This window comes from Budorcas taxicolor, chromosome 22 (genome assembly GCF_023091745.1).
Source record: "Budorcas taxicolor isolate Tak-1 chromosome 22, Takin1.1, whole genome shotgun sequence".
In the NCBI taxonomy this organism is placed as follows: Eukaryota; Metazoa; Chordata; class Mammalia; order Artiodactyla; family Bovidae; genus Budorcas; species Budorcas taxicolor.
The window spans coordinates 23,066,485-23,093,586 of record NC_068931.1 but is presented as its reverse complement, the minus strand read 5'-3'; the positions used below and the strand labels follow the sequence as shown (position 1 = coordinate 23,093,586).

General features: G+C 39.2%; 1 protein-coding gene and 1 pseudogene across 5 annotated transcripts in view; one reads left to right on the top strand and one right to left on the bottom strand.

The window, feature by feature from the left end:
- DTNA (dystrobrevin alpha) overlaps positions 1-27,102 on the top strand; it is a 311,634-nt gene that overhangs the window by 3,804 nt on the left and 280,728 nt on the right. The window lies entirely within an intron of this gene.
- LOC128067596 (uncharacterized) lies at positions 3,643-3,743 on the bottom strand (annotated as a pseudogene).

Here is a 27,102-nt window from a genome sequence, read left to right as displayed (position 1 = left end):
CGTCCCTGGGATTCTCCAGGCAAGAACACTGGAGTGGGTTGCCATTTCCTTCTCCAATGTGTGAAGGTGAACAGTGAAAGTGAAGTCGCTCAGTCGTGTCCGACTCTTAGTGACCCCATGGACTGCAGCCCACCAGGCTCCTCCATCCATGGGATTTTCCAGGCAAGAGTACTGGAGGGGGGGGGGGGGGGGGGGCATTGCTTCGGGTTACATGTGCTTTAATTTGCTTCCTCGGTGTCCCGGAGGCTGCTCTCCAGGCGGAGGCGCTAGGCTGGGCTCTCCTGCAGCTCACCACTATTCTGGGAATCCCTGATGGCAGGCAGTGTGTCTTACTCATTTTTGTATTCTCAGTAACTGACACCATAGAAACCTTTGAATGCATATTTAAGGAATGAACGGGTGACTATTTCAAGGAATTTTTTCTCAACAATTCCTTTCTTACTTTATTCTTTTTCTTTCTATGTGTCATTATTCTTTTGACCTTAAACTTCTTATCTAGAATAGTGATCTTTCATAGTCTTCAGTGTCAATTAAAAATGTCTGAGGAATGCCCTGGTGGTCCATTCATTAAGACTCTGCATTTCTACTGCAAGGAGCAAGGGTTGGATCCCTGATCAGGGCACTAATGCCCTACATGCTTCATGGTACAGCCAGAAAAAAATGTTCATTTGGTTATTGTTGTTTGGGTAGATGGGATGCTATCTATTTTCATTTTTGCCAAATGAGACTATAAACCTTGAGTATGATGAAAGAGATGATAGAAGTGTAAATACAATAAATTAGCTGTATATTATCAGAGAGATTAATAATAAAAAAGAAAGTCATAGAGCTGGAAAACAGACTTGTTTCAAAAAATTTCGCTGAGAATGCTGAAGAGCACACATGGAAAAAGTCCCTGTGACTCAACTAAATTAAAATCATCTCATTGCAGACAGCCTGAATCTGAACCATTAGAAAACACTGGATTATTTTCAGATCCCAGTATGTGCTAGAAGGAAAGCTTGCTTATGTGATATGATATCATGACCCTAAAATCTTAAAGTTGGTTACATTTTTTCCTAAAAATTTTGAGGCCTTGAAGTGCAATATTAATATTTCTGCTATGCTAAGTAAAAAAAAAATTCATTTATTTATTATAAATTGAATATAGTTGGTGTGAATCAGAGGAGGAAAAAATATAGTTTATTAATTCTGAGGATGTTTAACCAATTTCATATTCCTCAGATCACTTATAAATTTTTCACACACTTGTTGTATGCCTTTGATATGCCAAGTCCTGAGATTTAGAAAACTAAGAAAACTGGTTTCTGTTTTTTCTTATATAGGGCTCTTTTACCTCCACAAAGACAAAAATCTCTATAAAGTGGATAGGGTCAAAATTTAATCTTAAAAATGTTTTGAATCAGATCAAATGATCAAAGTCAATATTTAGATAAGACCCTAAATCTCTCCATCACAAAATATAAAAATATAAAATTGACTATTTTTTTGCCTCATCAATGAAAGAAATTGAGACTAGCTCTTGAAATCTGATTGATTTTACATTGTAACCTCCAAGTAGCTGAGCTGATTTTTCTTACTAATTTAACAAATCCCTGTCAAGCTCCTACTTCATGCCTTAGCTGTGCTTGTGCTAAACAATGAAATGATTTACTTCGACCCCTTCACCAGACACTGACACCAGAGTATGTCCTGTTAAAACAATGGGTGTAATTTACAAATTACTTTATATTACTCTCTCATTTGTATTTTTAATTTACTTGTACTAATCTCCACATTTGTTAAAAAGTCACTTTGCCTTTTCCCAACAATTAGTGTTTTTCTCTCAGAAATCTAAGTTTTAAAATTTTGAGGATTGCTTTTATTCTTAAAAACCTCATATTTAACAGATATTATATTATAGAATATTTTAAAGAGACCTAAACAAATGCTAAAAAATAGTTAAATAGAAAATGTATTTTTATTATGTAGGAAACTGTGTTGTATCATAACATAAAATAGAAGTATGTTCATTTGCATAAATAAAGCTGGACTCTGCATTCTTGCAAAATAAATATGGCATTAGGATGACTCAGAGACACCCTGAGTCATGAAAGCTTCGTAAATCTCTGTATTTTCAAGAGAGCAGTGGTTATTTTTATTATTTTTCCTTGTTAGTCTCACTTTACTTTCGTACCACTTTCCTTGGTAATGTGGAAGCACACAGGTTTATGGATGCTGAAAAAATGAATTCACTGAATTAGTCATAGTTCAAGAATACAGATGCCTTTATTAATTTTATTAAAAGATGTAGACTAATTTTGAATGAAATTTATCTTCTCATGCATTGAATTTTCTAGTCTTAGATGGTTCATTACAACACATTTGTGGAAATATATCTACTCATCAAAAGATGTTGTTTTTAACACCTCAGATAAGTGTAACAAGTCTTTCCTAAAATGCATCCAATGTTTCATAGTATTTTGTGGGTAAGAGACATATGTTGTTATTTTCTTTCCTGTATGATAAAACTAAGATGCACACATATGAAGTTCCCTGGATATACTAGACATGGTCTCCTAAGATAACACTTAACCTCTAAATCTCAGTGGTTTATAAAAAAAAAACAATGTTTCCTTCCCATTCATGCAAAGTGCTTGTCAAGGGTTCACTGGAGATCCTCCTCCAAATTTTTGCCTTTACCAGGAAATGACCCATGTTCCTTATTCTCACACTTCCTTGGCCAAAGCATGCCATGTGGTCACACCTAACTTCAGTCTTCAGTTGGATGAGTAACACAATCCTGCCACTTCCCTGGAAAGAGAAAGACCTGGAATATTTATGAAGAGCTGTAATGAATTTCACAGTCATGGATGACAGGCAGCCCCTCAACCCCTAGAAGACCAGAGATCTAGATTGAAACTCTTCTGTATCTTTGAACAGTATTTGATCCGTACTTAGTAACAGGTAGGCAATCTACTTGTGATCTGATGCTAACGTCTCTTGTCTGTTTTCGTCCTTTAGCTCTGAGCCCCACTGAGACTTTTTTGGCTCTCTGAATCTTCACCATTTCCAGAGTGACTGTGACTTTTCCAGCCATAGTTTCTCCAGGCCTTTGGAATCCTAGCGTTTTATCTGTGCCCACACTTACCTCTCAGGGAGTCCTGCCCATGGAGAGTTCTGGGAAGGAAAAAGAACCTCTGATTAGTTAATTTCTATAGAATGTAGAGAGTCAATGTGCAGTGCTAATACTTAGCCATCTCTAAGAACTGATCATGTGTAACAAAGAAATGGAGAAAATGGTAACTTTTTAACATGTTTAAATTTATTTTTTATCGGAGTTTAGTTGCTTTACAATATTGTGTGAGCTTCTGCTGTACAGAAAAGTGACCCAGTCACACATATACATATATCCCCTCTTTTTTGGATTTCCTTCCCACTTAGTTCACCACAGAGCATTGAGTTGCCTGTGCTGTACAGTAGGTCTCATTAGCTACCTATTTTATACATAGTTGGAATAGTGTATGTCAATCCCAGTCTCCCAATTCATCACACCCTCTGTTTCCCCATTTAGTCTTCATACATTTATTCTCTACATCTGTGTCTCTATTTCTGCTTTGTAAATAGATTCATCTGTACCACTTTTCTAGATTCCACATGTATAAAAATATGGCCTGCTTCACAAATTTGCGTGTCATCCTTGTGCAGCAGCTAAGCTAATCTCTGTATGTTCCAGTTTTAGTATATGCGCTGCCTAAGTAAGCCAGAGAAAAAGGTAACAATGTAATTCTAAATCCCCAGTACCTGCTTTTCCCAGGGGGCAAAAGAAAAGGACTAGGATGAAGGAAAATGCCACAGAGGAATGGCAATCTATATTATACATTAGAAATAAATAGTTTTGAATAACATTTATATCACTCTGCTACTCTACTTTTTACTTTGCATTCAGTCTTAAACATTAACAAGGTAAAACTGGGGGATTCAAAGGTTAATGAGGCACTTAGAAATTGAAAAAAAATTATATATGTATATACAGGGTTCCCCTGTGGTTCAGCTGATAAAGAATCCTCCTGCAATGCGGGAGACCTGGGTTCAATCCATAGTTTGGGAAGATCCCCTGGAGCAGGGAAAGGCTACCTACTCCAGTATTCTGATTCTGGCCTGGAGAATTCCATGGACTGTATAGTCCATGGGGTCGCAAAGAGTCAGACATGACTGAGCAACTTGCACTCACTCACTTATATATATATATGTGTGTGTCCGACTCTTTGCAACCCCATGGACTGTAGCCTACGAAGCTCCTCTGTCCATGGGATTTTCCAGGCAATAGTAATGGAGTGGATTGCCGTTTCCTTCTCCAGGGGATCTTCCCAACCCAGGGATCGAACCCGGGTCTCCCGCATTGTAGACAGGTGCTTTACCATCTGAGCCACCAGGGAAGTCCTATTATACATATATATATACTCAAATTAGCTTGAGAAGTGCTGTGTTAAAGAATAGCAAACATGTTTCTTTAGGAAAACTTTAAAGTGTAAAACTTTAAGAGCCCTTAATGCAAAGGTCGAAGAAATCGCGGAGAGAGCAACATGGTATATATGCACTTCCCAAGTTCATCTGACCTAGGATCCTCATCTGTTTTCCTGTTTCATAGAGAATTTCCTAGAATTATCACTCCTGAACACGTAAATTGTTTTTGCTGATGTAAGTAAAAAATCCCAAAGACCTTAAAATATAGGCTTAATAATTTTTTTCATCTTTTAAATACCTCATTAATCTTTGAATTTCCCAATTTTGCCTTGTTAATGTTTAAGACTAAATGCAAGGTAAAAAGTAGAGTAGCAGAGTGATATAAATGTTATTCAAAACTATGCATTTCTAACGTATATATTGTAAACAGGCTTCCCAGGTGGCTCAGTGGTAAAGAATCCACTTGCCAAGCCAGAGACATGGGTTCAATCCCTGGGTCAGGAAGATACCCTGGAGAAGGAAATGGCAACTCACTCCAGTGTTCTTGCCTAGAGAATCCCATGGCCAGAGGAGCCTGGTGGGCTGCTGTCCGTAGGGTTGCACAGAGTCAGATACGACTGAAACGACTTAGCAGCAGCAGCAGTGGCGGCGGGGTATAAATTGTGATATAGCCTCTTATAAGGAGCCTGGCTGTATTCAGCAGAACCCAGAACTCAAAAGGGATTTGCACTATTATACCCTTTTTATTAGAAACTCTAAAACTGTTATTCCGCTTTAGAATATGATCATACATTAATAATTCATTAGACTCAATTATCCTTTCTTTATGAAGACCATGTGGAAAGCAAACTCATCTTCAAATTCAACACCTGTTTCTTAATTTTTCTTTCTTGGTTCACCTTCTTTAAGTTCAAAATGTTTAAAACTTAAGAAGAAGAAAGAGACTGTTGGGTTTCAAAAGATGCTCTGCTAAAGTTCCTGTCTATGGGAACTTTTCTGTGCAAGAAGGGTAATAGACTAAGAAAAGCAAAATGTCCATCTTTTTCTATGTAAAGTCTGTTATATTCAGGTAAGTACTGTGACCATTTAAAATGAACCAATTTGTTCCATGAAAATTTATACCCCCAGCAACTCTATTCAAAGAAAATCCTAAGATATTAGGTTCCCTTCCAAGCATCAGGGTGTTTAGGTGTGACAGGGAGCTCGTGTCCTTTCATCACCTTGTCCACTCTGCTAATTTATTCTGCTTTTCGTTTATTTGCCTCTCCTCCCTTGATTTTAAGAGTTTGAGATAAATCAATACATTTTTAACAAAAAATTATTTGGGAAATATATCTTCTTTGGGTTCCGCAGAAATAACAATGATTCCATCAAAGTTGTAGACAGCATAAATTCTTAGCACACATTTCTCCTGAGGGATTTTTGTTTATATTTTTCCCTGGGGTTCTAATAAGATTCAGGAACTATATTGATGTCAGCAACACCTCTAAAAATTCACTGCAGGAAGATCTGAAGATCTTTTCTCAGCGCTGCTGGGTTCCTGCTTTAGAACTCTGTGAATAATCACACAGCAGAATTTTAGCTTTATCTCATGTGCCAAATTATGAAGTCAGTTATATCTACATTCTGAAATTGCCTAGCACCCAAACATGTATAATGCTGAAAAATATGCTGTGTAACCATTTACCAGACACCAGAAGATAAATCTAAGTTATTTAGATTTATAGTATGATAATCTCTCCTTAAAAATGACATGAGGGAAATGTTTAACTTAATGAGGCAGAAGATCCTGGTGTGCAAGTTACACTGTATTTTTTATTGCACCAGGGTAAATTATTGCTTCGGTCTCCTATATGGTACCCCAGTGGCCTCAAAGACACTGTGTAGCTTCCAGAAATGCCTAATTTTGTCTTAGGCAATAACTTACTCCACTAGAGTGTGCTTTCTGAGAATTACCCATAACATTTCTTGCTGGAGGTTGAATTTCTTAAAGGTCATTCACAGATACTAACTAAATTTGACTATTTTTTTTTAATGTAGGCATATTGATGTGGTAAGTCTGCATACATTAATATACAAAAGGGAAAACAAGCATTTACTTTCTGCTTAAAACTAGAAAACAAGCAACAAATTCTGATTATGAAATGAAATTATAGAACATAAAATTTTTTCTTAGCATTTTAACCCTGATGTCTCAAAGGCACAGGCCTTTGAGGGAAGTCTTTGAGAGTCTGGAGAAAGGAATGACTACCCACTCCAGTATTCTTGCCTGGAGAATTCCAAGGACAGAGGAGCCTAGTGGGCTACAGTCCCTGGGTTCACAAAGAGGTGGACACAGCTTGAGTGCTAACACTTTGAGGGGAAGGTGCATAAAGATTTCAGACTGTAATAATTAAATATTGTGTGCATGCTAAGTCACTTTAGTCATGTCTGACTCTTTGTAACCTACCAGGCTCCTCTGTCCATGGGATTCTCCAGACAAGAATACTGGAGTGGGTTGCCATGCCCTCCTCCAGGGGATCTTCCTGACCCAGGGATCAAACCTGCATCTCTTACATCTCCTGCATTTGAAGGAGGGCTTTTTACCACTAGTGCCACCTGAGAAGCTCAATTAAGTACTGGATTGGTCAAAAAGTTCATTTGTGGTTTTCTGTAAGCAAAATAAACTTGAACAAGCTTTTTCACCAAAGCGATATATAGTTCCAGATTTGCCAGAAGAGAAAAAAAAAATCTTAATCCTATGTGGAGCACCAATGTATAAGTCTAAATGTGTGTGGGAGTTTTTAAAACAAGCTCTACTTTCTAATAAAGTAACATAGGAATTTAATTAAAACAAACCAAAACCCCCACCAGTCAGTACTGCAGCATTTGGGTAAATGTTAGAGCTTGTCAATTTTCGAGGCAGAAACGTTATTCCAGGCTTTCTGCCAAACCATTACTGGTAATCAAGAGATGAAGCACATGGAAGTACTGTGCCTGGCTTAGTTAGATATGTGTGTGCTAAAAGATAAGCCAACACATTTCTTACGCAAGCCATCGGAATTACGATTTAGGAATACACAAACACAATGCTTTTGCAAGTCTAGGAATATACACACTGAAATACAACTCTGTGCTTAAAGGCAGACACAGCTTGTGTTGACTGGATTCTTTCTTTATCTTGAGTGGTTCTATTATCCAGCCACATTTCTCTCAATGGCTGCACGGGAAGAAATTAAATTACTCCTATCTGGACAAAATTTGGAATTGCCCTACATGCTTAATTTCTAGCGACTGCTCAAAATCTCTCATTGATAAATGGGTGATTTGGACTGTTGTTTTCTGTTTTTTCATTTAACCGATTTAGATAAACATCTGTTTTCCCATAGTGTTTAAAAAAACAATTTATATGATATAATAGTGCTATCAGAAAGTAATCAAAGCAAGCATTTTTATGAAAGGAAGACTGAAATTTTTTTAAGTTCTTAGGATAGGGGAGGCATATTGAGTAAATAACTATGAGTATTTGCATATATTATTTTGACCACTGGAGGGCTCTCAGATTGTTTTACATTAATTTTTTAGAAATCGATTTGATATAGCTGTAACTTCAGTAAAACAAATTTAAATCTTGGCACTATAAAGCCTATAGAGTCACCTAGCTCTTAAAACGGTACATGTTCTCAAAATATAACATAAAAGGACAATCAGATTTAATTTACTGTGTTCTTTCACTGTTTCACAACAAATAACTTTCCACCAAAGTAAGCAAAGCCAAATAAAGCAATAAATGCATACTTGCAGGACCCGTGACCCAGAGCCAGAGTTTGAAACGGTCTGCTGTGTATACCAAGTCTTCTCAAGTCTCATGTATTTGCATGTGCTTGTGTGTTTGGCCCTTCAGTTGTGTCCAGCTCTTTGTGACTCTGTAGACTGTAGCCCCCTTTTCTATGGGATTTTCCAGGCAAGAATACTGGAGTGGGTTGCCATTTCCTCCTGCCTTCCTGACCTAAGGCTCTAATCCACAAAGAGACAAGGAGTCTCTTGTGTCTCCTGCACTAGCAGGCAGATTCTTTACCACTGAGCCACCCGGGAAAGCCCATATTTTCATTTACTCCATAATAAATCTTTGGTTCATTAGCATAAGAGTATTTTCTCCAAATTTCCAGGAAGATGCACCTTGTTTCTCCAAAAACGTCTCATCCTCCCAAGTTGCTGCTGGTATCCTTTAGAATTTCCTTTGATTACAAATCTCTTTTTCTCAAGAAGCATAGCTTTATGTAGTAAGAGGGACAAGAAATGCATGTTAAATATAGCAGTCACCCTGGACAATGATTTTAAAGAAGGCCAGAATGGAGTCTGATAAGAATGGGAATACTTCAAGTGTCTGTTCATAAAACATTAGAACATTTAACTGATTCCATAATGCCTAGTTAGACGGATCACAAGAATAGGGGTTCCTATGTATTTTTTAGTTTATGAAGTGGCTATGATGCCAATTCAGGAGAAACCAGAAAACTTCCTCAATCCTTAATGAAGCTACTCAAACATTATGCTCTTTTGATAGATTCAGTTCCAATTTTAAATCTTATTAAAAAGAGCTGCCTTCCTCATTTTATATATCTAAATAACTGGATTGGTATTCGGGTAAATTGGAAATATCTTCATATCCTCAAAAAAATATAGGCAACCTGAGCCATGATGACGACTCAGTTTTGCTGTCACAATCAGGAGTGGCCTTAATAAGTAGTTCTACCTTTTACAAACTACATCCTGGAGGAAAGACTTTACTTTAGCAATGCTAAAAATAAAATATACATCCTCTAGTATTCAAATGAATAATTCTCAGTAATTCTACTTGAAGTATTTAACACCCTGGTGGACTCATCAGCATCTCTGTCTATTCAGATATTCAGATATCTGATGAAGACATGTCTTAGGTTCTTTTATAGATTCAGATGCTATAATGGTGAGTGTGTGTGCATGCTCAGTTATGCAACTGTGTTTGACTCTTTGTGACCCCTTGGACTGTCACCTGCCAGGCTCTTCTGTCCATGGAATTTTCCAAGCAAGAATACTGGAGTGGGTTATAAAGGTGAGACATAGCCATTAAAATGTCTAAACCCAAATTGTTTCTTTCATGCTTTAAGGAACTTAAAAAATCATAAGAGCAGAGTTGTCACTTTTTTTTTTTCTTTTGAAAAAAAGTTTATTCATCTGTATATTGGAATGACCCGTCCCTGTATGAGAATGTGTTTTTCCATGAGAATGTCAACATGGCACCTTTTCACCTATTATTTAAGCGTATAGATCTTTCTTCAATCAGCTACATAGAATGTCGGCACTTTCAGCAGCTATCGAAAGATTTAACCTCAAATTGACTGTGCTAGCTACGAGTTTACCAGCACAACTTCTCCAGCTGCTATAGTAAGTTAAATCACGTACCTAGACCTCATTGTCTTAATCCTTCCCTTCCCTCTCTGTACATATATAATGTCATTACTGAGGAACTATTTCATTTTATGCCCCTGAGTCCTGTTCAAGTTTGCCATAAGACATGGCACTTTTGGAAAAGAAAGAAAGAATGATATTGAACAACTGGGATAACATTGTGCTGTTACTTGATACCTTCAGAATAAGGGACTATGCCATACAATTCTTACAGGAATTTGTGCTGGGAAAACATTTATTTCTCAAGATGATATTATAAACTTTCTTTACTGTAAAGGAAAATGCTATGATCTGTCAATTTCCTGTTTTGTTGTGACTGCCCAAGTTACTTCCTTGTTTCATAATAACATTCATCTATCTCATTGGGGTATCATTCTTGCTTCCTTCATCTGTGATTTTTTACTCAGGTGTGAGTCATTGCTCCACTATTTCTTATCATCAAGCAGATAATGGTATTTGTTGACTGAATATGACTTTGCACTGTCCTGTATGTTTTTAATGTTGGAACACTCAATGCTGAAAATAGGAAGTGAAATTTCACATCATCAGGAATGTTGAACAAGACTGTTGAGAATAATGGAATAAACAGTAACATTTCTTAGGGGCATTTGAAACTCATATTTTTTCAGAGACTTTGATGATATCCTTTTATCTGTACTCCAGTTTTGCCCAGATTATATATCTGTTGCTATCAGTCAGGTCACATTGTATTTTACTTAGTTTTATTATCAGCAAGTTTTCACTTTCCTATAGTTTGCATGAGAGGACTCTTGACAAAATAGTTAAGCAATAAGATTATGCTTGATTACAATGTGTTTATGTCTCCAGTCGTCCTTTTCTAGCAACCAAGGCTATTGGCCAAGTACATGAGGAGACTTCTATAGCCTAAAGAAGATCTTGCCTGTGAGGCTGTCTTTATAGGAACTGGGAGAATCAGAACAACCATCACTCCTAGGGCTGGTGTTGGCCTCGTGGAAGTCTTTAGTCATCTTGGGAGACTGAGGCTTGAGAGATTAATATAAACGGCCAGAACAGATCTGTCTAATTGGCAGTCTCTAACCCAGGTCTCCTGACTTATAATCCAGATGTCTGTTATTCTTCCCACATGGTGCATGGGTTCTCTGAAACAATATATTTTACAAAAAGAGAAAAAAAGAAAGCATTTCCTCACTATTGGATGATCACACAGAGCACCATTTGGGGTGTGGGGTGTGGTCATTCGTCTCTCGTGCCAGTGCATAGATGGTTTACTTTGACATACACTTAAAAAATGAGTAGGTCCAGGGGAATGGAGACAGGGGAGGGCCTCATGAGTAATAATGCAGTCAAAAGGTAATACTTGAGAACACTCTGGTCAATCGGCTCAATAAAATACCACATGGTCGTTTATGCATGTGAGCCTGTCCATTTCTCTTATAAGTTAACCCAAATACCTTCCATGTAAATTGAGTAATGTTCATTTAACCTTTTTTAATATTTTACTCTCATCTATTAAATGAGGACAATAATAAGGACATGTTTTAGGATTGAGAGTATTCCATAAGAAATGCATGTGAAGAATTTATGAGCTCATCATATTGCACATAGTAGAATGATACCTATGAAAAGTATAAACAGTTTGGGGAAAATGGTGATGTCACAATGTAACAATAACAAAGAAGACACTAATTTGATCTGTCGGTCATAATTATGGTGATACTGGTATACTGATAGAAAAAGCCTAGAAGAAAATATTAATTGTAGATATCTTTAAATCTTGATATATAAGGGATTATTTTCTTCTGTATTATATAAATATTATACAATTATAGAATACTTCTCTACTATACAAACTTCCAGTGGAGTACATAAAAATATGCCTGCTGCTGCTAGGTCACTTCAGTTGTGTCCGACTCTGTGTGACCCCATAGACGGCAGCCCACCAGGCTCCCCCATCCCTGGGATTCTCCAGGCAAGAACACTGGAGTAGGTTGCCATGTCCTTCTCCAATGCATGAAGGTGAAAAGTGAAAGTGAAGTCGCTCAGTGGTATCCGACTTGTAGCAAGCCCATGAACTGTAGCCTGCCAGGCTCCTCCATCCATGGGATTTTCCAGGCAAGAGTACTGGAGTGGGATGCCATTGCCTTCTCCAAAAATATGCCTAGAATTTATAAAAATATATCTCAACCCATTAAAATTTCTTCTTTTGGATATTAACAATTCTTGGATCCTTAGAGGGAACCAGAGGCTCTACTTGCTTACACACATTTCTCTACTAGTGTTCTCATCATCTACACTGGGAGGTAGTGTGTTCTAGTCCAAGTCCCTTCTAGCCTTGTAGACCAGTTCATTCCCCTGTAATGAAAATTCATCAGGCAGAGAAAAATGTCATCCCATTCTCCAATCTCAGTTGTTGAGATCATAAATCTTGATTTGTAGGTGCTTATTTTTTTCCTCAGAACCTTTCTCTTTTAGAAAAGAAAAAGCTTGGAAGAATTGTGCCTCCTTGAAGGACATATAGATGTATAACTATAGTCAGGCGGCACCTAAGAAACCAACCATATTCTGTAACACTTCATCACTACAGAAATAGAAAGAACCAGGGAGAATCTTCTCTGTCCATGCTGTGATTAGCGATGGTGGTGGTTTAGCCACTAAGTTGTGTCCGACTCTTGCGAGCCCATGGACTGTAGCCTGCCAGGCTCCTCTATCCTTGGGATTCTCCAGGCAGTTAGCTATACGGAGGAATGATAAACAAGGGAATGTTGTCCTTAATTTGGCAGCACTTACACTTACCAGTAAATGTTATTACACTTTGACATTTTTGGTGTGCTCAGCTTACTTGTAAACAATTCCCCACCATTGCACCTTGCTCTTACTTTATAATTATGAAATACTCTATGTGTTCATCTAAATGAAGACATTATACCCATGAGAATTAATCATGACTGGGAGAGTTCTCAGTGCATAAATCAATTAGAATGAGTCAGCCTTCCTACTCCACTCCCATTGCTTTTAAAAACAAGCATGCACATTTTGATGAGATCTTACGCCTCTGCACACTCCCCCACCTCTTTGATAATGAATTTTCTAATATTATACTGAGTCCAGAGAAGCTCAGCTCTGGATTGAGTCACCAGATTTTATAGCTAAGGAGTAGGCTTAGACATCAGTTAGTGACTAGTACAGGCTGTTGGTTAGACAGAAGAAGAAAGACACAGCCTAAAGAGATCAACTTTGTCCAGGAACACAAGGACCAAGAATAGCACCCAGTCACGTTCTGTTCTGTTACATCTTGGGGCTTTTTAAAAGTCCATGGCAGCCATTCTTCAGTCTTTACTGCAATGATTTGCCAGCCTCAACTACTTTCTCTTACGGAGGTCATCCTGCTTTGCATTATTTGTAGGCAATATCATGAAATTGCTTTTGATAAGGAAAACCTAGGGGTAGAAGGATTAAAAATGAGTCTGTAAAGCATTTTAAATCAATAGTGACTGTAAATCATGGTTTTAGGCAAACACAGTATCAGATAATTTTCTACACACAGAACAGGCAAATGGAAGCATGCCCTTCAAAGGCTAGGGAGGATGGGTCATAATTCTGCGGCAAGCATTACAATCCTGTTGAGTTTCTCAATCAGTTTTCACTATTCTGCCTGTGTCACTTTGAGAAGCTTAGACCCAGCCATTCATTGTTAGGAAATAGTATCTTTGATGTTTTCAAGGGCTCTGTGTTGTGAATAAAGAGAGGATTTCAGATCAGTGGATGCTGATTTTTATGCTGGGACATTAAAAAACAATTACTTGCAGTTTTGACTCAGCATTTTTCACGTTTGTAAAATCATGGGTCAAATAAGTGACCCTTTGGTAATGAAGAGTCTGTATCTTTTTTTAATTCTATTTTTTATTCATTCACCATCCGCTTTGGTCACCAACGCTGTGCTAGTTGCTGTCGGAGGTCTATGGATGCAATCTCTGTCTTCAGGAAACTCACGGAGTGCTGGAAAAAGCCAAACACAGAAGCAAATCATCATGATTTCATGTGACAGATGCCGCAACATAAACCCCAAAAGGCACCACAGAGGGGGCAGAGGGTTAACAGAGGGAATGAGAAATGAGCTGGAAGTTGAAAGATGGCTCCCAAGTGTGACAGGCAGATTTGGGGGGTGGGGTGCACAATACGAATGCAAAATAATATTTTGGAAGGAGCAAGCATCTGTTTAAAAGTATTGGAGGGGTACAAAAATATGATGTGCTCAAGTAACTGAAAATAATTTGGTATTACTAAAGCATAAAATGCATTGTAATGAGTGATGCATACTAACACTGGATGATAGAAATATCATGAAAGGTCTTTATGACTGTTTTATTATTTTATTTTATTTGACTGGGCTGAATCCTTGATGTTGCATGCGCATTTTGCTCTAGTTGCTGAGAGCGGGGGCTCTCTCTAATTGCAGCACGCAGGCTTCTCATTGCATGGCTTCTCCTGCTCTAGGATGAGTGGGCTTCAGTAGTTGTGGCGCACGGGCTCAGTACTTGCAGCTTGCGGGCTCTAGGGCACAGGCTCAATTGTTGTGGTGCACAGGCTTAATTTCTCTGAGGCATGTAGGATTTTCCCAGATCAGGAATCAAACCTATGTCTCCTGCATTGCCAGGTGGATTCTTTACCACTGAGCCACTAGGGAAGCCCATTTATGACTATTTTAAAGTGGTTAAATGTATACTGCAGCAATGAGAAACCATTCAGGAATTAAGATCAGGCAATGAGTTAGTTGGGCATCCCTAGTAGCTCAGTGGTAAAGAATCCACCTGCCAATATAGGAGACTAGGCTTTGATCCCTGGGTCAGGAAGATCCACTGGAGAAAGAAATGGCAACTCACTCCAGTGTTCTTGCCTAGGAAATCCCATGGACAGAGGAGCCTGACTGGGTCACAACAGAGTCAGACACAACTTAGTGACTAAACAACAATAGATTAGTCAATGTGAATTTTAGAAGAACCACTATTGCCACAGTCTGTAAGAAAAGCTAGAGAGCAAAGACCCCAAATCAGAACAACAAAAAGGTAATACACTACAAATCCCAAGCAAGAAACCTTAGAGACTAATCTTCTAAGGAAGATGCAATGATGATTGTAGTGAGAAAGAAAAGGGAGAATAAACGCAAGTGATATTTCATAAATGGAATCAGTACTGTTCAGAGACTGGACAGGGGGTATGGAAAAGTGAGAGATCAAGAATGGTTCTAAGGTTCTGGCTGTGGCAATAGGATACATGGCAATGTCATTCGTGATGATGGGGAACGTGGGAAATGTTCAAGTATGGGAAGGGTGAACACGGCAGTTTTGGACACTGAATTAGAAGCTCTCGTGGGATAATCAATGTTCATTAGGCACTTGGATAAACCAGCAGAGAGGGGGATATCTTGTATAGAGACGTGATTTAAAAATCATTTGTGTATAAGTGGCTAAAGCTATGAAAAGTGAGCTATCCCAAGGAGTGAAAGTTGCTCAGTCATGCCTGACTCTTCGTGACTCCATGGTGTATACACCCCATGGAATTCTCCGGGCCAGAATACTGGAGTGGGTAGCCGTTCGTTTCTCCAGTGGATCTTCCCAACCCAGGGATCAAACCCAGGGATGGAACCCGGGTCTCTGGCATTGCAGGCAGATTCTTTACTAGCTGAGCCACAAGGGAAGCCCAAGAATACTGGAGTGGGTAGCCTATCCCTTCTCCAGTAGATCTTCCCAATCCAGGAATTGACCCAGAGTCTCCTGCATTGCAGGCAGACTCTTTACCAACTGAGCTATCAGGGAAGCCTATCCCAAGGAGAGGCAGACTACAAGGAAAAGAAAGATGAGAAAGAACCCAGTGAACACTAGTGATTTGAGTTAAGGAAGAGGAAGAGCATCTTCCAGAGACTTTGGGAAGAATTAGCCAGAGTGAAGTCACCAAAATGGTGGCCTCCATCCCTTCCCAAAGAACAGCAATTAATCAGATGTGTGCATGCGTGCTGAGTCACTTCAATAGTGTCTGACACTTTGCAATGCCATTTGTACCCCACTATCCATGGGATTCTCCAGGCAGGAATACTGGAGAGAGTTGCCATGCCCCTCCTACAGGGGATCTTCCCAACCTAGCAATTGAACCCTTGTTTCTTATGTCTTCTGCATTGGCAGGAGAGTTCTTTACCCCTAGCGCCACCTGGGAAGCCCTAGTAGTCAGATACCCATGAGCAAAAGCAGCTCTTGGAGGCCTCTAAAGTCCACATAAGAAACTTCAGCAACACAATGGAGCAAAACACCAAGAACCACACAAAAAGAAAAGGAAGATGGCTTTATCTGCATCATCCCACCCCCAGGCCAGCTTTGCTCAGCCCCAGGAGGGAAGCCCCCAGCTGGAAAGAGGCTCCCTTACTAGGGAAGGAAGAGTGGGTGAGAGACCCACTTTCAGAGAGGGCAGCTGGCCAAAAGAGAATCCAAGTTGAAGGACTTTTAAAAAGCGTAGCACTTTGAAATAGGAAAGACTTGAAAATATTTTAATAGTTTATATGAGAAAATTCATGGAAATGTAAAGTTTATAGAATCAGAAGTTAAAGCGGGAATTGATAAAGTTCCAGAACAGTCTAAATAGGGAAATCCATAGAATAGGCATTTGTATGCAATAAAGCACACTTTTACAAACCAAGATGCACATTGCTGTTGTGTTTGGCCTATACTTTTTTTAAAAGTTTGATTAAAAGAAAAACCTATTTGAAGTGACTAGATTGCTTTGGGGACTATTTCATGAAAATACCATTAAAAAAAAACTTCCATTATTTATTTTAAATTTAAAATGCTGATTTTCCTTGATAAGAGAAGTAGATACAATACTAGTCTTTCAAAAAATTTCCTGCTCTCACTTTTGCAAATGATCGCATAGTGTTAGAAACAAGATCTCTTTTGGATCATTATGTATTGTGACAATATATATTCAGCAGAAAACATTTTTAGAAAGAGCTAAATTATGTGGGAACTGGTACTGCATTCTTAATAAAGAAAGCAGAACTGACCTCCAAGTGCTGCAGCTAACTCATGTTATGAACGAGTGTGTCTTACCATCAAAAGAACAACTTGAACTGTTATCAGTAAGCCACACTGGTTGAATCCAAAATGCCAGTTTGATGTATAGGACATGAGTAACCTGAGACTCTCTAGAAATATGAAAGATTTTTCTTCTTAGAAAATACCTTGGGTTGAAAAATGTGACTGTATATTTGGGCTCATGGCAGGACCACCATGAGTTCCCCAGCTAGCGCGAGTGGTAAAGAATCCACCTGCAATGCAGGAAACTCCGGTTTGATCCCTGGGTCAGGAAGATTCCCTGGAGGAGGGCATGGCAACCCACTCCAGAATTCTTGCCTGGAGAATCCCATGGACAGAGGAGCCTAGGGATCTACAATCCATAGGGTCGCAAAGAGTAAGACATGACTGAACTGACTTAGCATAGGACCACCACAGGGTAGAACTCTGACAGGCACCATTCACACAGAATACGTTGGATCCCCGCCACATGATAACCCTGAGTCAAGGACCAAAAGATGTAGTCTTCACCAAAACAGGGAACAGAAACCTAATTCAGGAACCAGAATCTAAGCCTCGAATAAGATCGAGGAGACAGACTGCAGGACTTTGATTTTGGTTCTGCAGGAGCAGCAATAAACATTGGAAACAACTCAAGGGGAGCTCCATTCCTATACTTGTTGATGTTATTCAGTTGCTCAGTCATGTCTGAGTCTTTTGCGACCCCATGGGCTGCAGCATGGCAGGCTTCCCAGCCCTTCACCATCTCCTGGAGTTTGCTCAAACTCATATCCACTGAGTCAGTGCTGCCATCCAACCATCTCATCCTCTGTTACCCCCTATTCCTCCTGCCTTCAATCTTTCCCAGCATCAGGGTCCTTTCCAATGAGTTGGCTTTTTGCATGAGGTGGCCAAAATATTGGAACATCAACTTCAGCATCAGTCCTTCCAATGAATATTTAGGACTGATTTCCTTTAGGATGGACTGGTTGGATCTCCTTGCAGTCCAAGGGACTCTCAAGAGTCTTCTCCAACACCACAGTTCAAAAGCATCAATTCTTTGGCGCTCAGCTTTCTTCACAGGCCAACTCTCACATCCACACATGACTACTGGAAAAACCATAGTTTTGACTATATGGACTTTTGTTGGCAAAGTAATATCTCTGCTTTTCAATATGCTCTCTAGGTTGGTCATAACTTTCCTTCCAAGGAGCAAGTGTCTTTTAATTTCATGGGTGCAGTCACCCTCTGCAGTGATTTTGGAGCCCAAGAAAATAGTCTGTCACTGTTTCCATTGTTTCCCCATCTATTTGCCATGAAGTGATGGGACCAGATGCTATGATCTTAGTTTTCTGAATGTTGAGTTTTAAGCCAGCTTTTTCACTCTCCTCTTTCACCTCATCAAGAGGCTCTTTAGTTCCTCTTCACTTTCTGCCATAAGAGTGGTGTCATCTGCACATCTGAGGTTACTGATACTTTTCCCGGCAATCTTGATTCCAGCTTGTGCTTCATCCAGCCCGGCATTTCTCATGATGTACTCTGCATATAAGTTAAACAATCAGGGTGTCAATATACAGACTTGACACCTTTCCCAATTTGGAAACAGTACTCCTTTCCCAATTTGGAAACAGTACTCCTTTCCCAATTTGGAACCAGTCCATTGCTCCATGTCCAGTTATAACTGTTGCTTCTTGACCTGAATACAGGTTTGGCAGGAGGCAGATAAGGTACATTCCTTTGAATTGGATTTTTAAACAATGTTCTGGCAGATGAAAGTGCCTTTTTAAAAAAATTAATGTATATTACAATGATTTTCCTTTTCTTGTTTGCACAAAGGCCTTTCGTGTCTCTTTCTGGGTCTTCTGTTTCTCTGTTCAGGTTTCACTGACTAGTCTTAGGAGCTCAAAGATATCTTGAACTAATATTAGGAGAATATTCAGGTATTCAGAAGCAATACAGGTACAGAAACAGTACAGTTAGTACAGGTAGAAGGACATAAAGGGATAAGGTAAGACTTTTCTACCCTTCAATTCATTCATTTATTCCATAAAATAACTTTTGAGCACCTGTTATGTGGCCAGAAGTGTGCTATATTCTGACCATCAGCCAGGCAGAGAGACTGTGAATAAGCTAGTGGTTCCAGGTCTAAAGTGTATGCTAAGAGAGAAGGCATTATATGTAGCAAGAAATGCAGCCATATCAGTGAATGAAGGATCAATGCTGTTTTCTGAAAGTTGCATTTTTAAAGCCATAATTCTTCCAAATGTGTTGAAAGTTGTCACCAGAAGCTATTTTAACTTTACACAGATGCAGCGCTTTTATAACAGGAAAATGCTCATATTTTCAGCTCAAGTTCTTAAGTGGAGACAACATGGCAGATGCTTTTGATAAGCTTAAGAGATTTATTTGAACTGAATTTTAATTAAAATTGCCTAAAAGGGCTGGTGAAAAGTTTTGTCATGATTGGTCTGAGTCCATCAGAAGTTCTGCTTCCTCCAAAGTGTTGAACTTAAAATAGCAAGGGAAAAAAAAAAAAAAACTAATCAGTTAGTGATTAATTATGTCATGAGGTTTCATTAAATGTTACAATAAAGTAAATTTTCATTTTCCTTTTGGCAATTACAGATATACTAATTTGTAAAGATATTCAAGTCAAAAAATTGACATTGATGTACAATCTTATGCTGAGAACAGCGTAATACACTGGTATGTGAACATTTCTATAAAAAGTACCTACTGACTAGTTCAGTATCTATTTTTGCATTTTTGTATTAGCGAATGCCTGTCAAATACTGGTCTGACAACACAATTGATTAAATTTAAATGCAGACTTTAACATTATTTTTTAACAAATGAATTAGGAAAGCATCAAACAGTTTTCTTCTCACATGCCAAATGGCAACATCATTTCTTCAAGGATAATCATTTTTGACTGTGCAAATGTTGGTTCCTCAAAAAGAGGGCAATAGGGAATACTGCAATATTGAACAAAGTTTAATAAAGACTTAATTAGCAACTACTGTTCAATTCTTTTTATAAACAGTGCTATCTTAGGTACTGAGAGAGATAAAAGATGAATTAGATGGAACAGAAACTCAACCAGAGCTCACAATATACAGGGGGAAACAGCTGTGATAAGTGTTTTAAGAGCTGAATAAACAACATCCAGCCTGATAGTACTGCAGAGAGCCAAGAAATTAATTCCAGTTGGGGAAACCTTTGAAATAGTACAGACCAAGTGGAGCATTCGTTGCAACAGGGAACAATACTGCAGACATATGGCATGGCCCTTTCCTTCAAGGAATGTACTGTGTTCTTGGGAAGATAAGAATTATACATGAATGGAAGACTTTATAATTAGAGAAAATATTACAAAATTTTCAATTACATAAAAAGTCTCTGATAAGAAAATAAAGGCTCTGAGCATTCAGTAAAGGGAGAAACTGGTATGGACTGCAGAGGGTACATGATCCCACAGTGATGGGAGATCATGATATAGACTGGAAAGTGCTAGAAATATTTGCAGAAGCAGCAGAGGAGAAAACCCAAGTGATGAGAACAATGAATGAAGACAGGGCGGATTGCAGCCCGTTTTGTGACCTTCAGAGGCTGACCTGGCTGAAGCAGAAGGCTTTCTTTGGGGAGTATTAGAAGAACAGAGTGATAGTGTAAGGAAGGCATAGGGTGGAGGTGCAATGAATGCCAAGATCAAGAATCAGGCTCGTTCTGATAGGAACAGGAAATCTCTGCAGTTTGTCCAGCCGCCGAGTGACACAAGGAAAACAGCTAGAAAGACATCTTAGAAAGATCAGTCTGGCAGTTACTGCTTTCATGCAGAATCATTTTATATAAAGTGCCTCTAAACTGTTTGGCATCTGTAAAGCGTTAGATGTACAATGTTGTTATTACCTTAGACACGTACAGAGAACTAACGAGTGTTTATACAACCCTTATACTTGTAGGAAGTGTACTATAACCAAGACTTACAAGAAATCACTCGGTCGGCCTGCTGTACTGTAAAGGAGTAGATGAAAAACAGATACAATGGATTAGCCTATGTTAAAACAATGTGAGAGAAATGGAAGTGGAGATGTTACATGAAAAGACAGATTTATATCCAAAAGCACCTATCTCAGATATTTTAGGAATCTTCAGAAGGTGCCCTGTAGTGGGGCAAAAAATAGCTTCCTTTTGTAAAATTTTTTAAAAGGGAGAAATATCTTTTGGAATCACAAACTAGTCATCTCAGCTTTAATGCCTGACAAGAGACACGGTCAACAAGTTGCCAGCAACCAACAGGACATTCACTGTAGGCAGTAATCAACAAGACCTTGTGGAGAAAGAATCTGAGCAGATCAATCAATTTCTACCCCAGACACAGAAATACATCTTAGTGATAAGGAGGTTGTGTGTGCTTAGTCTCTCAGTCATGTTCCACTCTTTGCGACCCCATGGACTGTAGCCCACCAGGCCCCTCTGTCCATGGAATTCTCCAGGCAAGAATACTTGGAGTGGGTAGCTGTTCCCTTCTCCAGGGGATCTTCCCAACCTAGGGATCGAACCCAGATCTTCCGCATTGCAGCTGGTTTCTTTACCGTCTGAGCCAGCAGGGAAGCCCAAGGAGGTTACAACATGGATAAATATTCATAAGACTTTGGTATCTCCTGTACTTAACATCCTTTTTAAAAATAAGCTACACAGATACAGTCTGTGGGTCTTGCTTGTGGGAATAGCTGATGTGTTTATATTAAAATATTAATCATTAATTAAGGAAGTCTCACTATTAATATGGAAACATTTTTCTGTATCTGATAAACTCAGTGGTCAAAGGTTTGTGCTAATGATGTCAAGGCAATGGGATTCCTGTCTATGTGGTCTTTGTCCTGGAATCACATTGCCAGCTGGACTCACTCCTTCCCACCAAATCACAGTGCATGTTGTCACTAGAGGAACGAGACAAGAATAGTAGAACAAAATATAACTGTCGTCATTACTGGAAGAAAAAATTGCCCTTAAATCCTGCTTGTGCAAAAGTCCTTAAGCACAGATATATCTGGCAATCAAATAACCATTGGCTGACACTCATACAAAATAGTTGACATATCAAGAGAGCTGATGGTTTAACTGACTTAAACTATTATTTTTCTCTATTGGTCAATGTAAGAGTCAACTCTTTGAAAAAGACCCTGATGCTGGGAAAGATTGAGGGCAGGAGGACAAGGGGGCTGACAGAGGATGAGATGGTTGGATGGCATCACCGAGAAGGGGGCTGACCGAGGATGAGATGGTTGGATGGCATCACCGAGAAGGGGGCCGACCGAGGATGAGATGGTTGGATGGCATCACTGACTCAATGGACATGAGTTTGAGCAAGCTCCAGGAGACAGTGAAAGACAGGGAAGCTTGGCATGCTGCAGTCCATAGGGTTGCAAAGGGTCAGACATGACTTGGAGACTGAACAAGTCAAAGCAAATAAATTCACCCTTGAGACCAAGAATATTTGTGTAAGAATATACGATGGTTGGGGAACCAACCATCATCCCAAGTTGGACCTGTGCACACTGTGTCTACTTTCTCCTGTCCCATCGCTGAAATCTCCGCTGCTCTGTTCAGTCCAAGACTGCGCTTTCTTCCCAGCTCGCCGCAGCTCCTTCTCAGTCCACTTTTTCCAGGTCCCTGTTGGCTTCTAGTGCATTGTTTATGTCCTGTTGCCTCCTCCCAGCTAATGCCCACATAGCCATTCAAGACATTAAATTTGGGTCTACAGATGCCAATATGGCATCATGGAGATCATCATGATCTCCATCATGGAGAGGCGTGGCATCTGAAAAGGCATGGCATCCACAAATGAAATGGCCCTCAGGCCTCGGTGCTGTCTTCTGTATAATCCCCTGTTCCATGTTCTTAGCCCTTTGTGTCACCAGGGCATGTTGCCCACCTCTACTTCTTGTGTTTGGGGAGGAAGCAGGTCATTCCTGACCTATACCAGTGCAGCTGTGCTTATTGAGAATTCCACCCACACCATGTGTGCTCAACCTGGGGCAAAACATGAAAGATTTTCCTTACAATTCTTCATCCTTTTTGTTTATTACTAATGACGTTCCAGTGCTGCTAGTATTTCTTCTAACATGAGTTTCTTTTAGGAATTTCTCGGTGTATCTTCTGACTGTATCCTGTTTCTAAAACTGTGGATTCTAATCTTTGAGAATAATCAAGATTCCTACAAGTATTAATAGCTAGAAAACACTCATTTGGTCATTTCCCTGGTTTTAATAAAGGGCATATCAAAGTCTTCTTATACATTCCTTCTCTGCCAGTCATCATCTCTAAATCATCTTACTTTTAATAAAAAATCAAGTTAAAAGATATAAAAGAGCTCTGGCACATGCAAACTATTACATACAGAATGAATAAACACAAGGTCCTAATGTAGAGCACAGGTAACTTATATTCAATATCCTGTGATAAACCACAATGAAAAAGAATATATATATGTATGTATGTATTACTGAATCACTTTGTTGTAATAGCAGAAATTAGTATAACATTGTAAATCAATTCTACTTCAATAAAATAAATTATTTAATGTAAAAAAAAAGTAAAGGAGATATGTACCGAATGAATTCTACAAAGATGTGTTTAGGTGTTTTGGGAAAGGATTCACATATTCATATGACAGAGTGATTTATTTTGATCCTCTTGTGCCCTAAGGATCTTTAGGCATGACATGCAACTTTATAAAGAAAACTAGCCATCAGGTTACTGATCCATTTATGGAGAAAAACTCATTTCCCTTGGCCTCTACTTATACAATATTCAAATTACATTATATTCTTGGAGACTTTTTTTCATTGATCCAGATAACTCTTGTGTGATGCTTTTTCAAAGAACTGCTTATCAGAGATTTTCCAGTAACCTTCTGGCATTTCAAAATTGCATATTCCCTGGATAGCAATTTTATTTGTTGTCATTATAAGGCTTCAAACTTCCTAACAATACAGCTAATGCAGAGAGACAGCTGTGTGAAATATCGGCTACCTCAATTTCATCCAAGCTCTGTACTTTTCCTTTTTCTCATACTTGAACCTGTTTGTCACATTTGGTAAACTTATATTTTCAAATTGGTTGAGACACTTTATACCTACTGCATTCGTAATTCTAATTATTCTAATTCATATTCTAATAATTCTAACTCATAAATCAATCAAGTATTTTAAAAATGTATAATATTCACAATATAATGTTTCTTCATGTTAAATAATGTTAATCATTTATCTAGTACTTTTGTTCATAGTAGCATAAATAATTTCATATATTATTATTTATAAAATGTCATTAAATTATGAATGGCATATCATGTAAACTATTCTAACAATAAAACAGTTATAACCTATGTTTATACAAGCTCTTTTAGTTTCCTAATATATAAAAAAAGTTCAGACCTCATTACAGCTCATTTCCATTTCAGCTACAAACACAAAAACCTTACCATGTTATTTAGATTAAGAAACAACCCAGATTTTCCCCAGTACTTGAATAATTTTCTTACCAAATACTTGGCAATACTTACTAAAGAATAGTATCTGTCCATCTGACTTGATGGAGTTTCCATCGGTATATGAACTGAGAGTCTGTAAGTAGGTTTTGGACTTGAAAATTCAGAAATGGTTTTATTTTTGTTCTTCTATCATAGCTTTCTTTTATTGTTGTCGTTCAGATTCCTGATAAGTGTGATACTTTCTGTCCTAACTCAGAGTTTCTAATATCGGTCCTAGGAATTCACTCAACATGCTGCTTGTTCTTCTGAGCAAGGATTTCATCAGAAAATAGTAAATCCAGGTCTTAGTGAACTCATTCTAGGAAAGTCTAAGATGTCCCAGTGTCCTGGGCTTCCAAGAGAAGTGCTGTTGACAATCCGTAGCCTTCTCAATCTTCCCCTCTACCCACCCCTGTTACCTTTGGCCAGTCACAACCCAGCATGGTGTATATGCTCAGTTACTCCGTCACGTCTGACTCCTTGAGACTCATGGACTAGAGCCCACAAGGCTCCTCTGTCTATGGGATTTTTCAGGCAAGAACACTGGAGCGGGTTGCCAGTTCCTCTTCCAGAGGATATTCCTGATTCAGGGATCAAACCTGCATCTCCTTCATTGGCAGGCATATTCTTTACAACTGAACCACTGGGAGGCCCCCAGCCCAGCATAGAAAACCCTCCAAGTCCCTTTCCTCTCCTAGTTTCTATCATTCTTGCCAGTTTGGACTCAATGCTATTCTTCACAACCAGCCCTCCACACTCACTCTCTTCACTAAGTAATTCTCCATCTCCTGGCCTTCTAGGCAGCAGCTGGGCTTCTGATTATATGGCTTCCCCAGCCACCCCCTTTGGGGAAGCTGTTTATCCTACCTTGCCCTCTGTGCTGGGATTCGATGATGTGGTCGGAGTATTTTTCTTCCCTAAAGTGGTTTCCAGATCTTTCTCCACAGTTCTTGGATAAAGACCTCACCTTGGGGCTTATGAAGTCCACGTTTACCTCTCTCTGCCTCCATTTGATCACTGTTTTCTATCCACATGTCTAAGAGTTTAGAAGTCCCTACATATTAAGCTTCACAGCCCCTGCAACTACCATCGTCTTAAGTGATTCCACATCTGGGCGGAGGATTCATGAAAACTATAGTCCTCCAGGGCCTTGGCCTGCTTAATGAAGTCATTCTCCTCCACCCTGCTTCAGAAACCCTAGTCCCCAGGGTTTAGTCATACAAAATACATGATAGTATTGCTCTATTATCATCATACATTGCAGAATTGTGTGAAGGTTAGTCAGAGAAAAGAAAATGAATTCAGTAGTGACTGAAAGAACTTAAGAAGAGAGGGCAGTAGCTAAGATATGAGTGAAATGTCCTTTTTATTTGCAGCGGAGAAGTTCCTGGGAGCCTGCATTGAGGCAGAAACATGGGAGGTGGAGGATAATGCTAGTTCTAGAGACATGAGTGGGATAAGAATTTGGAATTGAGATAAAGCTTTCTAGAATTGAGTAACCTGTTAGATTTCGAGAGAAGCAAGGAGGGGAGGCTGATTCCAGAGTGTCTGTCTTGAGAAACTAATTAGATTGTAGCTCGATTCATGAAACTGCAGAGTAGCTCAGTTAGATGATCACTTTTAGGGATTTCTATTAATAAATCCCTTCAGGCAAAAACAAGGTAGATCTATGTCTCTGGAGTGCAGAAGAGAGGTCAGAGTAGAAGATAAAGGTTTGGGAATCATCAGCATATAAGTGTGATGATCAAAGATATGAAAGTAGATGAAACCACCCTGGAAGAGTATATGAAATGAATGTAGAACTCCAGCGTTGTAGGAATGATGACAGAGCCAATCACATGACCAGTAAAGGGAGAAATGTTACAAATTAAAGTGATGAAAACAATAATAATAGCTGGCATGTGTATGTACACGTGTGTGCCAAGTCACTTCAGTTGTGTCTGACTCTTTGTGACCCTACGGACTGTAGCCTGCCAGGCTCCTCTGTCCATGGGATTCTCCAGGGAGGAATACTGGAGTGGGTTCCCATGCCCTTCTCCAGGGGAACTTCCTGACCCAGGGATCAAACCCCCATCTCTTATGTCTCCTGCATTGGCAGGTGTGTTCTTTACCACTAGTGCCACCTGGGAAGCCCAATGCGGCTGCTGCTAAGTCGCTTCAGATGTGTCCGACTCTGTGCAACCCCATGGACAGCAGCCCACCAGGCTCCTCTGTCCATGGGAGTCTCCAGGCAAGAATACTTGAGTGGGTTTCCATTTCCTTCTCCAATGCACGCGTGCATGCTAAGTAGCTTCAGTTATGTCTGACTCTGTGCAACCCCATGGACAGCAGCCCATCAGGCTCCTCTGTCCGCAGGCAATTTTGCTAACCATACAGTGTGCATCATGGTGGTTTAGAGCACAAGTGGGTTCAAATCACAAGTCTATTACTTACTAGCTGAGTCTACTGGCAAATTTCTTAAGCTCTCTGTGCTTCTGTAGCTTGAGGAAAACAAAGGTATCAACCTTATAGATTAGACTGAAGGCTAAAATGCTTTCTATGCCATATTCAGCAGAGCCTGACTCACAGAAAGCCATAAAGGTTCACAGTTATTTTTATCATTGCAGTTTTATTTAATCTTCACAATAATTTGACGAGGAGGTACGATTA